Genomic DNA, 12,578 nt, shown 5'->3' on the forward strand with positions numbered 1-12,578 from the left:
CCCCTTCACTATCTGTGAAGGTCAGCCCTTCCAATGAAGATGCCTTTACACCTGAAGCCCTGCTTCCCCGCTTCGGGCTGAGAGGCGGATGAGGATCTGTGCTCACTAGGTTTATGTGAACTTGGCACGAGCTACAGACATCTGGGAGAAAGGAACCTCAAATGAGAAAATGCTTCCATAAGATGGGGCCATAGGCTAGCCTGCAGTGTATTTTCCTAATTAGTGATTCATAGGGGAGGGCCCAGCCCATGGTGGGTGGTGCCAACCCTAGGCACGTGGTCCTGGCTTCTATTAGAAAGCAGGCTGAGCAAGCCATGGGGAACAAGCCTGTAAGCAGCATCCCTCCATGGCCTCTGGGTCGGCTGCTGCCTCCAGCTTTCTGCCCTGGTGGAGTTCCTGTCCTGACCTTTGGTGATGATGAAGAGTGGTGTGCAAGAGTGACTGAAATAAGTCCTTTCCCCTGCAAGTTGGCTTTGGTCAGGATTTTTGTTGTTGTTTGTTCTTCCCAGCTATAGTTATCCTAACTAAGACAGGGTCCCAGGCTGCTAAGTGCTTTGTTGGTGAAGGGATGGTATTGTTATTAGAATGTCTGTCTGCTTCAGATACACAGCAGCAAGAAAATAACATAGGTAGTGGCCGTAGGCTTCACCCTAGACTGGGGCATCCAATCTGGAGTGATCCCCAAACCCCTGGCTTCCTGTCGTCCTCAGGAAATACTTCGCGTGGAATGCATGGAAAGGGAAATCCCTATGGTTGGAAGAAATCACCCATGTCACCTGCTTCACAGTCCACAATCCCATCAGGATCCATTTAGCCAACAAGTCAGAGGCTGCCCCTGCGGAGGGAGGGGGCAATCATGCCTTACATCCTAGCCATAGTGTCCCTAGATGGCTAGAACTCCTAGTGTAACAGTGGAAGGGTGGGTGGGATGATAGCATTAGCTTCCTGGGGTACTGTCTTGTCTACCTCCGTTCATCTGCTAAATTCTGGAACCCTTCCCCTCTGAGCTCAGAAACCTCCACACGCTAAAGTTTGTGATGATGATAAATCTTTGCTCCGTGGGTTATGGTGGGTCTCCCCAGACTTCCCCGTTCCCCAAGATGTAAGTACCAGGCATTTATTAAGGAGCCTGATTGCAAGCCAGGCAGTGGTGGCGCACGCCTTTAATCCCAGCACTCGGGAGGCAGAGGCAGGCGGATCTCTGTGAGTTCAAGGCCGGGCTGGACCAACAGCCTCCAAAACAGTACATAGAAACCCTGTCTCATAAAACCAAAAAAAAAAAAAAAAAAAAAAAACCACAGCCTAGATATTATCCTGTGTTGGTTTGGTTTGGTTTCTTGTTGTTGTTGTTTTGTTTTGTTTTGTTTTTTCGAGAAAGGGTTTCTCTTTGTTTTGGAGGCTGTCCTGGAACTAGCTCTTATAGACCAGGTTGGCCTCAAACTCACAGACATGGTCAAGTATTTATTGAATGACCTCATTTTCTGGTATCAAACACCTGTCAGGAAGAGAGGGTGGTTTGAGGTCGTGGTGTTGAGGGAATATGGTCCATCGAGGTGGGCAAATGTGCCAATTAGCTGTTGTCAACTTGTTGCAAAGTTAGCTGTAACTAGGAAGAGGGAGACCCAATTGAAGAATCGCCCTCATCAGATTAGGCTGTGCGCACGTCTGTAGAGCATTTCCTTGATTACTAATTGGTGGAGGAGGGCCTTGTCTACTCTGGGTGGCGCCACCCCTAGGCAGGTGGTCCTGGATTATGTAAATTAGGTAGCTGAGCAAGCCAGAGGAACCGAGAGTTAGCCGTGTTCCCTTGTGGTCTGCCTTGGCTTCCCTCAATGATGAACAATAACCTGTAAATTGAATAAACCCTTTCTTCCCCTCAAGTCGCTTTTGGTTAGCATTTCTTACCAAACCAAGCTAGAAAAGTACGGCTTGGCAGCAGATGGCGCCTTTGTGTCAGGAGTATGAGGCAGCTACTTGCTCATGTTCCAGTGAATCAAGGAGCAGAGAAAGGGGCCAGAAAGTGAGGCCAGGACGTAGACCTCAATAGACCTCAAGGCCTGCCCCCAGTCACTCCTCTGTGGTGAGGCTCCACCTTCAAGAGGCCCCACAACCTCTCAGAACAGCACCAGCGGCTGGCGACTCAGCCTCACACACCTGTGCCTGGTGCTCTGACCGTGCTTCTCAAGCCCCTCTAAAATGCCTGTTCTCCAGTGGCCTGCCCCCTCCCCCACAGCTTTCCAAGTACCCGGAACACAGGCACTATACCACTGTGCCAGCGGAGGCTAGCCTCTGGCTAAACGGAGTGGTTTACTTTTCAGCAGCAGATACCTCCTAAAGCAAACCCTTGAGTTATTTTTTGCCTAGTATCAACCTGGTGGCAAGAGACAGGAAAGTGTTGTTTATTTCGGTTTCTGATTATTAGCAATTAACCGAGGGCCCTTGGGTAAAACGCTCTGCCTTTCCCAAATGACTATTAAATGGTACTTAGTCTGTGCTGGACAGTTCTGAGCACTTTATGGGGAACCATTTGCTGAACCTCTCAACAACCCTGTGTGACGAGTGCTATTATCTGCCCTTTGGTGGGGAGGGGTGTGCTGGCAACCCAGGCTTCCAGCATGCTCTGCAACTGGGCCACACCCTAACCCCCTAGAGATATGCCTCTTTCAAGCACAGAGAGGTTTAGTCATCTGCACAAGGTCACACAGCCAGCCTATCAGCCAGGGTTATCTAGGGGAACAGAGCCAATAGATTGCGTATATGCTATAATGGGAATTATGAGACTGGTTTACATGATAGGGGCTGGGAAATCCAAAACTGGCTGTGTATACACTGGAGAGGCAGAAAACCACACAGCTTAGCAGTCCTCGTTGGAGCTGAAGGTCTGGAAGGTCCAGCTGCAATGGAAGCCTGGAGACCTAGGAGCCTAAAGTCGGTAGAAGACAGCAGCAGCAGTAGACCCGTCGCTCAGGAAGAAGCAAAGGTCGCAGGCCATCCTGCTCCAGCCTCTTCACATCCAGGCCACCAGCCGGGAGGAGCCACCCACCTAGAGGGGCAGGTCTGTCGGGGTGTCGACTCTGACCATGCCCTCACAGGGCTGACAGGCAAGCACAGTCAGACAGCTGGTGAGGGGTGAACCTGGCCTCCACAGGTCCAAATTTCTGCTCTGCTCTTCGTGGCATCAAGGACCAAACCCCAGGGCCTTGTACACGCTAGACAAATGTCCTACAACTGAACCAGGAACCACATTCTCAGTGTCTCCCCGGGCTGGCGAACATTGCAGTTGTTTCTCGGTCTGCAGCAGTTGACCCAGGCACTCAGAGCTGTAGGGAGGTGTGGGCGGAGCTACCTGGTAGAGCAGGTGCCTAGCATGTGCAAGTCCCCGGGTCAGTCCCCAGCACCATACACACAGAAATTTTTGTTTTGTTTTTTAATGTTGATGAGTCTGTATCTCAGCGGTAGAATACTTGGCTAGCATTCCTGAAGCCTGGGTTTAATCTCCATCTCTGCCAGAAACAAAACAGCCGCAAGCTTTAGGAGAAGGATAATTTTTTTTCTTCTGCCTTCTTCATTCAATTTCTGGGAGCCTACATATTAAACTGGCTCAACCAAGACTGATATAGTTTGGATGAGGGACAGCCCCCTAGACTCATATATTTGAATGTCTGATTACCCAGTTGGTGAAACTGTTTGGGAAGGATTATGGGACGTGGTCTTGTTGGAGAGGACTTGTCACTAGGGGTGGGCTCTGGGATTTAAAAGCCATACCATTTCCAGTTAGCTCTCTTTTTCTCTCTGCCTAGTGCATGTGGATTGATGGAGGTCATGGAAGTATACAGCAGGTGACAACTAGTATTCAACAGGTCTACCAACCAGATGAGTAACTCTCTGATGGGAAGCCCCACTTGGTAAAGACAGTGGGGTTACTGGCTGGAAAAGACTGGCTGTTTCTTTCTGTAGTTTTTCTCATGTGCCTGCTATGGGTATTATTCCCACTGTTTGTGTGTTTATCTTGTGAAAATAATCCATCTACTGGGTACACATATAGCTGTGGGTGGTCAGGAAGATGACTTATGCTTAATATATTTAATTCTGATGAATAGAAATAACACCAGGACGTTCTCATTACTCAGACTGACATAGGAAAGTAATAGCATTCTCAGTCACAAAGACAGCTAATTTTAAACTTCAGAACAAATTCAAAGCAAACTGGTTGCCCCTGGAGACAAATACACAAGAGCAATTTCCCAGGTGCTTATTGCTATTTCAAGGTCCGACACGAAGCAACTTTAGTAGACATAACTTTCTCAGCAGTGGACTTCCTGCTCATACTCTTGACCTCAAGGTTTAAACAACTGTTGGTTGTTTAAGTCCTGAATTTCAATGTTACTTTCTGTCTGGGAACCCTGGCCACTCAGAGATACATGCTTACCTTACTCACTGACCAGTCAGTGCCATCTCCCTAGCCTGAGAGAAACTGTGTGATCAATTTGACTCTGTTTCTTATTGTTTACTCAAGAAGTGCTGTGTGACCCTGAAAATGTGATTCACATTTGTCTAGAGGTTTTTCTGTAAAGGGAGTGGTAGGAGAGAAATGTGTGTGTGTGTGTGTGTGTGTGTGTGTGTGTGTGTGTGTGTGTGTATGTGTAAGGGAGATATAGCTGAAGTATGAGAGATGGAGACAAAAATGTTATGTAGCTGTGTGGAGACAGATTTTCAGAAAGTGATTTTTTGGTTATTTATTTATTTATTTATTTATTTTCGAGACAGAGTTTCTCTGTGTAACAGTCCTCGAGGTCCTGGAACTCACTTTGTAGACCAGGCTGCAGAAAGGGATTTTTTTAAGTTGAAGTAAAAGAGATTACCATTAGGAAAGCGTGTACTTGCTCCTTTTTTCTTAAGTTACCATGAGAAAGCATGTGTTTCCTTGTTTACCAACTCAGACAGAAGAAGTCTAGCCATCAGACTGAGAAGAAATTTTCTTAAGTCCTCGCTCTCTGAAGGCATTCTTTGTGCACTCTGTGTGCAGTCCAGGGAGCTGGACTCCGGGCTGCCCTAGATCAAGGAGGTCAGCTCTCAGGTAACTGCTCCAGGAAACATCCTGCCTGCCTGCTCCCATGCTCCCAGCTAATGGCCAAGGACTCTTAAAACTCTGAAACTGCAAGTCCCAATAAACTCTTCCCTCTTATAAACTGCTTTGATCATGGTGTCTGAACAGCAATAGAAAAGTAACTGAGACAAAGAGAGACTACCAAATTGATCTACTCATGTAGTTATATGTGTGGCTATATTAGTCAGGGTTCTCTAGAGCAATGAGTCTCACACTGTGGGTCAGGACCCCTTTGAGGGTAGAATGACCCTTTCATAGGAGTTGCCTGAGATCATCAGAAAACAGATATTTACATTACAATTCATAATAGCAGCAAAATTATAGTTATGAAGTAGCTACAAAATAGTTTTTAATTTTATGGTGTGTGTGTGTGTGTGGCTCACCACAAAATAAGGAACTGTATTAAGGGCGAAGCATTAGGAAGGTTGAGAACCAAAGTTCTAGAGGAACAGAACTGGAAGAATGAATACATAGATAGATAGATAGATAGATAGATAGATAGATACATACATACATACATACATACATACATACATACACACACACATACATACAACATACACACACACACACATACCATGGGGGTTTATTTGGATGACCTTACAGGCTGTGGTCCAGCTAGTCAAATATTACCAATAGAAGGTCCGAGAATCCAGTAGTTGCTCAGTCCATGAGGCTGGACAGCTCAGCTGGTCTTCAGTACGCACCGGAACCCCAAAGAAGTAGGCCTCAATGCCAGTGAAGGAATGGACAACAGCAGGAGCAGGAAGGTACAGAGTGCCAGCTCCCTGATACATCACCACAGACTAATATCCAAGATATATAAAAAACTCAAGAAACTAGTCACCAAGGAAACAATGACCCAAGTAAAATTGGGGAACAGGTGAGACTTCTCAAAGGAGGAAACTCAAATGGCTGAGGAACACATAAAGGAAGGTCTCACGTCCCTGGCCATCAGAGAAATGCATATCAGAACTGATTTAAGATCCCATCTTACACTCTCTGCCTCCTCTTCTGCAGAATTCCCTGAGTCCTGAGGGGAGGGAGTCCGATGAGTTCAATCCATCTTCAAAGAACTTGCAGCTGAGTCTGCTTGATATAGGAGAGAGAAACAAGGCAAGGGCAGGGGTTTTCCACAATAGCACCCCAGGTTCTCGGGCCTGGCTGTGGTCTGGCTCCTCATTGTCTTGGGCCATTGTCTTAGGATCAGCCGTGTAGAGCTATGTAGGTGCCAAGAAGGTGTCTGTTGCTTAGGCAGCAATTTCTTCGTTTTGTTCAGCAGTTGGACTTCTTTCTGGGATCTAAGGTAAACTGTCGCGTCTGCTGCGCGGCCTGTGTCCGAGAACGTGTGGAGGGTGTCGGGGATTGACAACACAGAGACTTGTTCAACGATGTAAAGAAAACTTTAAGCAGGCCCCAAAAAGGTTCAAGAAAAACTTCCTAAGAAAGGCTCCCTCCAGAGAAGCTTCTGCTCTCTCCTCTCCCCTGGCTGGTTCTGCTCTGACACCAGAGGTGGATGTGTGTGGGTTTTGAAGGTGCGATTAGTCTTTGGACAAGGTCGAGGTCAGGGCGGTTTCCGTGGGAAGGCCTTTTCCAGGAACTTATTGTATCGTTTTTAGTAAACATGTTTTTACTAAACATTGTCTTACAGCTGCCTACTCCCAGGCAGAAGGGGAAGTGGGTCTCTGCTCAAGGTCTGGTGTTCCCACAATTCACCCCTTTTTATTTTCAAATGAGGCACTCTTGGCTTAGGTCAAGTAGGGTCACCCTCCCTTTCCCGTCTTTGGGGCACCTTGAACCCCTGTCTTAGGTGGGAAGGGTCTTCCCAACAGGTTGCCCGTCGTCGGAGACACCCCAACCTTAAATCATCTGTAACCAACCTTCATGGCTATCGGGATTGCCATGGGCTAAGCTAAGCAATACTTGGTTACGGATCTCTTGCCTCTGGAACAAGGCACGTTTGAGCTCGGCATAAAGCCAGAATGCCTACTGCCACTGCCACCATTTCCAGGACCCCCATTGACATAGCGCCTCTCCATCACCGTACCCATCACCAGATCTGGGCCATAACATTCTACCAGCCTTCATCTGTTACAAGGGTAGCATGCACGTGATTTACATTCTGTTACAAGGGTAACCCGCATGTGATTTACATTTACAATTTGATAAAGTTTACAATCGTTTCAAGATCTGCTCAGGAAAGCATTTAGAAAGTGCACTTGCACAGATACATTGGGCACAGTCATTGATGTTACACATGTAGCATTATGAAAAATATGAACAATAGTTGTTGCATTAGGACAAGTTGCATTTCTCCAGAAAAATACACTGGCCTAGTCGTGATTCCAGAAACAGGAACCACTAAGTCTGATATTTCAAGTGACCATGTCCTGTTCAATTACTGAAAAGAGGCTTTTGTCACTCATCATAGTCCATACCAATGTCCAAATATTTTAAATGGGTCCTTTTTCCCCTAAAGGGAAAACTGGCAAAATGAATTCTGTTGTTTCAAGGTGTGTCAAGGGCAGACAGTTAGTCTTTCCAGTTCTCTGTTGGCTCCGGGATGAAAACTCACGGGTCCGGAAGGTTGATGCAGCAGGTCTGTTGAGAAACTGGAAATCTCGAACCGACTGATTTCTTTCTTTCTTGGGCTCTAGATTCGATGACATCAAGGGTCAGGAACACTGATTTAGGAGATCTCACTCAAACTGGCTTAGGTAGGCTCCCATGGTCTCAGGTCCAGTTTTTCTCTGCTCCATGCATCTCACTAAATGGTCTGACAGCTGCCAAAGCTTTATTCTTTTCCTGCAAGAAAACACAAACATGCCCTTGACCCCAAATTAGGGTCTTCTCCACTGTCTAGTGCATGGATGTCTCCATTTGACCTGAGCAATGGTTGCTCAAGTTCCATCATGCCAGAATCTGTCTGAAGCTCACTGGCATTCACATTATAAAATTTTTAAATGAGGAGTGTATTATTTGATGAGTCATGTGGGGACTGGGGGCATTATTTCCCCTTTTTTTATTTTCTAAAAAAAATTTTTTTGAACTGTTGAAGCTGGACCATAACAGTAGAAGGATTTGTCTACCCTCCTTGGTTAACTATCTAGGTAAATTGGGATTACTACTTAGATTATTTGTAGATGCCCATTAAAAAGACATATCCATTAAATATTTCCCAAAAACTTCTGAAAATCACTCAAAGATTGTAAACTATACTGTGTCCAAATAACTTTTGAAAATTATTTGAAGTCTGTGAGCAGTCTTTCCCAATCTAACCTGTAGAGCTCTCACTAGCTGACAAGGCCTCATTTGCATCTTAAATTTTTCTGTTAAAACATTAACAGACTGGCTGGATGTTCCTTTTGTCTATATTTAAAGCAATCTAGGTAGCTTCTTAACTATTTTTGAAGGGATTTAAGTATCCTTTTAATCATATAAGCAGTTCACACTCACGCATTCACAATCACATTTCATACATACCGGTGTGGCCACATCATACATTCAGAACATACATGCATCTTTTAGTCATCCTTTTTCCCTAGGTCATGATCAGTCTGTTGCAATGAAGCTCCCTTATTTGAAATCTATGTAAAAGAACAACTCCAGCCAATCCTTGAACTAAAAGGGTTAAAAAGTCCTGTATGTTTTTTATCATTCCTCCATTTGAGCTACAGTCATGGGGTACAGCTGTACCTACTCCTTGTAACTCTGTAGATGCAAGGTGGAGAGGCCAGGCTTTTGGCCAAAAGTTTTTAGAGATGACTCACAAAATAGAACTTAAATGTAAACAAAAATTTCCATTCCATATACCTTTGTCTTTTTCTTTTTCTTTTACTTAATACCAGTACCTCCTTTATTAACCGTTACCAATTTTCAATTCACCCACTTTTAATCTATCCTCCAACTGAGGGTGATCTCTCAGGTTCCCCTTTCTTTCCTGACCTTGGTGTCAGGCGAAGACCTGGAGATTTAATCCAATCCACCCTCTAACTTAGGGTGATCTCTCAGGTTCCTCTTTCTTTCCTGACCTTGGTGTCAGGCGAAGACCTGGAGATTTAATCCAATCCACCCTCTAACTTAGGGTGATCTCTCAGGTTCCCCTTTCTTTCCTGACTTTGGTGTCAGGCGAAGGCCTGGAGATTTAATCCAATCCACCCCCCATCTGAGGGCAATCTCTCAGGGTCCCCTTACTTTCCTGACCTTTGTCAGGCGAAGGCCTGGAGATTTAATCCGGTACCCCTAGCTTGGTACCCCTTTTTAACACATCCGCATAGCCTTACTGGCCAGCCTTTTAGATCTCTCAGTTCCCCTTTACTTTCCTGACCTCAGTGGATCAGGTGAAAGACTGGAGATTTTTTATTTTATTTCTTCTTTTACCCTTTTTTTCATTTCTTTTTTTTTTCTTTTTTCTTTTTTCTTTTTTCTTTTTTTTTTGAGACTGGGTTTCTCTCTATCCTTTTGGAGGCTGTCCTGGAACTTGCTCTATAGACCAGGATGGCCTCATTCCTTCCTATCTCTGCCTCCTGAGTGTTGGGATTAAAGGCGTATGACACCAACACCTGGCTCTCTGAATATCATAGCAAACATCCTCCCAATCTGGGACATTTAAGCCTTCCCCAGTAATGAACCATGGGCTCCCTAGTTCAATCCATTTTAAAAAGCCTGCCATGGTTGTAGTCCCCTGTTCTTCAAGCAACTTTTTTTTTAAAGATTTATTTATTTATTACATATACAGTGTTCTGCCTACATGCCAGAAGAGGGCACCAGATTGAATTGTAGATGATTGTGAGCCACCATGTGGTTGCTGGGAATTGAACTCAGGACCTCTGGAAGAGCAGTCAGTGCTCTTAACCTCTGAGCCATCTCTCCAGCCCCTCAAGCAACTTTTTTACGTGATACTGTAATTTAAACTTCCAGGGACTATTTCCCATTGTGTCTTTTCCTATTTTCCTCCATCTGTCCCTGGCTGGCAAAAGGGACGACCCCGTCCACTTACCTCGCTTTCACGATCTCGGTAGTACCTCCAATTGTCACGTCTGCTGCACGGCCTGTGTCCGAGAACGTGCTGAGGGTGTCGGGGATTGACAACACAGAGACTTGTTCAACGATGTAAAGAAACCTTTAAGCAGGCCCCAAAAAGGTTCAAGAAAAACTTCCTAAGAAAGGCTCCCACCAGAGAAGCTTCTGCTCTCTCCTCTCCCCTGGCTGGTTCTGCTCTGACACCAGAGGTGGATGTGTGTGGGTTTGAAGGTGCGATTAGTCTTTGGACAAGGTCGAGGTCAGGGCGGTTTCCGTGGGAAGGCCTTTTCCAGGAACTTATTGTATCGTTTTTAGTAAACATGTTTTTACTAAACATTGTCTTACAGCTGCCTACTCCCAGGCAGAAGGGGAAGTGGGTCTCTGCTCAAGGTCTGGTGTTCCCACAGTAAACTATAGGGGAGAAAGGTTCAGGAGAATTCAGGACTCAAATGAAAAAAAAATAAAGAAGGGTCAGAAACACAGTGGAGTTTGTAGGTCAGTGTAGGCAAAGTAAAGAAACTACCGAGATGGCCGGCCACTCAAGGGTGGAAAAGGCAGTTTATTCCAAACTGCCAAGGTATCTACGTGGGGAGTGTGTGTGTGGGGGGGGGGTGTGTGTGTGGGTGTGTGGGTGTGTGTACACATGCATGCTGCTCCACACATGTGGAGGTTGTTAGGTTTCAAACCTGGCTATTTAACAACCTTTAGGGGTCAGTTCTATTCCTCCACCATGGGGGTCCTAGGTATTGAACTCAGGATGTCAGACTTGGCCGCAGGCACCCATCCATACTGAGCCATCTTGCTGGCCCCCATCATTCCATTTTTATGGGAGGTTCCTAAATGTAGGCCCAGCTACAGCTCCTCCTTTTCCTCCCCATTCCTCAGTCTTGAGGGACTTGGTCACTGTCACTGGTTTGGCTGTCTAGTGCTTGGCTTGGTACTGAAGTGAGAAAGACATATTTGCTAAATCCTTGCCTGACCTTGTGTTAAATTTGAAGTTAGCCTGACCCTCATGCATTTATGGTACTTAAAGGAACTTTTGCTCACCTGCATTGTTCTGCTTCCTGATCAAACAAATCCCATTCTTGAAAGGGGTTAAACTCTCCCACTTTTACAACTGAATTTAGGTTTCAGTTCTCTGAGAAGGACACACAGGTGTTTTTCCCATCAAAGAGCCCATCATCACTGTACCCTTACATTCAGGGGCAGGGGAGAAAAAAGAGCGAGTGAGTCTAAGTCAGCCTCACAGTATCTCAAGGATAAACCCAGCAGCCCCCTTCTGAGTAATGTGCACGCTTATACAGATGTGTCAAAAATTATAAGACTAGCCAGGCGTTGGTGGCGCATGCCTTTAATCCCAGCACTCGGGAGGCAGAGGCAGGTGGATCTCTGTGAGTTCGAGGCCAGCCTGGTCTACAAAGTGAGTTCCAGGACAGCTTCCAAGACAATACAGAGAAACCCTGTCTCAAAAATCCAAACCAAAACAAACAAACAAAAAAACCAACAGTTTTTAGCAGTTCTATATTCTTGTTCTGATCTCTTAGGAAAGGGAGGATGGCCTTGTATATATGAAAGCAGTGTTAACTCCATGTTGACAGCCTGTATAGCAAATGCTAATTGTGCAAGGCTTCTGGTTTCTCAGTTTCTCAGGAGAAGAAGCCTCTTCATGTCCTCATGCTGCTCTTTGTCTTTCTGTCTGGCCTTGGTGCAGCAATGCATGTTAGTTTTTTTTTTAGATTTATTTATTTATTATGTATATATACAGCATCTGTTTGTATGCCTGCATGCCAGAAGATGGCGCCAGATCTCATTACAGATGGTTGTGAGCCACCATGTGGTTGCTGGGAACTGAACTCAGGTCCTCTGGAAGAGCAGCCAGTACTCTTTGTTTTTTTTTTGGGGGGGGGGTTTCGAGACAGGGTTTTTCTGTATTGTTTTGGAGGCTGTCCTGGAACTCGCTTGGTAGTCCAGGCTGGTCTCGAACTCACAGAGATCCGCCTGCCTCTGCCTCCCGAGTGCTGGGATTAAAGGCGTGCGCCACCAACGCCAGGCTCTGGTTCTGTACTGCCTGTTCCAGGAACAGCAATCATGTCTTTGTTTCAAAAAGTTGTTTAGAGCCGGCTTGCTGTTGGGCCTAAGTTGCAAAGATCCCCAGAGACCACCAGGAAGACAGATCCACCAAACTGCAAAAGCAAGGTTTTAATTGTTCATTCAACCATGACAGGGACCTAGCAAACTGATGCAGCAGCCTCCAGAGGGAATGAAGTTCCCTGTCTACTGCTAGGTTTTTTTTTTTTTTTTTTTTGGTTTTTCGAGACAGGGTTTCTCTGTGGCTTTGGAGGCTGTCCTGGAACTCCCTTGGTAGTCCAGGCTGGTCTCGAACTCACAGAGATCCGCCTGCCTCTGCCTCCCGAGTGCTGGGATTAAAGGCGTGCGCCACCAACGCCCG

Source organism: Mesocricetus auratus, unplaced genomic scaffold (genome assembly GCF_017639785.1).
Source record: "Mesocricetus auratus isolate SY011 unplaced genomic scaffold, BCM_Maur_2.0 Super-Scaffold_100676, whole genome shotgun sequence".
Lineage (NCBI taxonomy): Eukaryota > Metazoa > Chordata > Mammalia > Rodentia > Cricetidae > Mesocricetus > Mesocricetus auratus.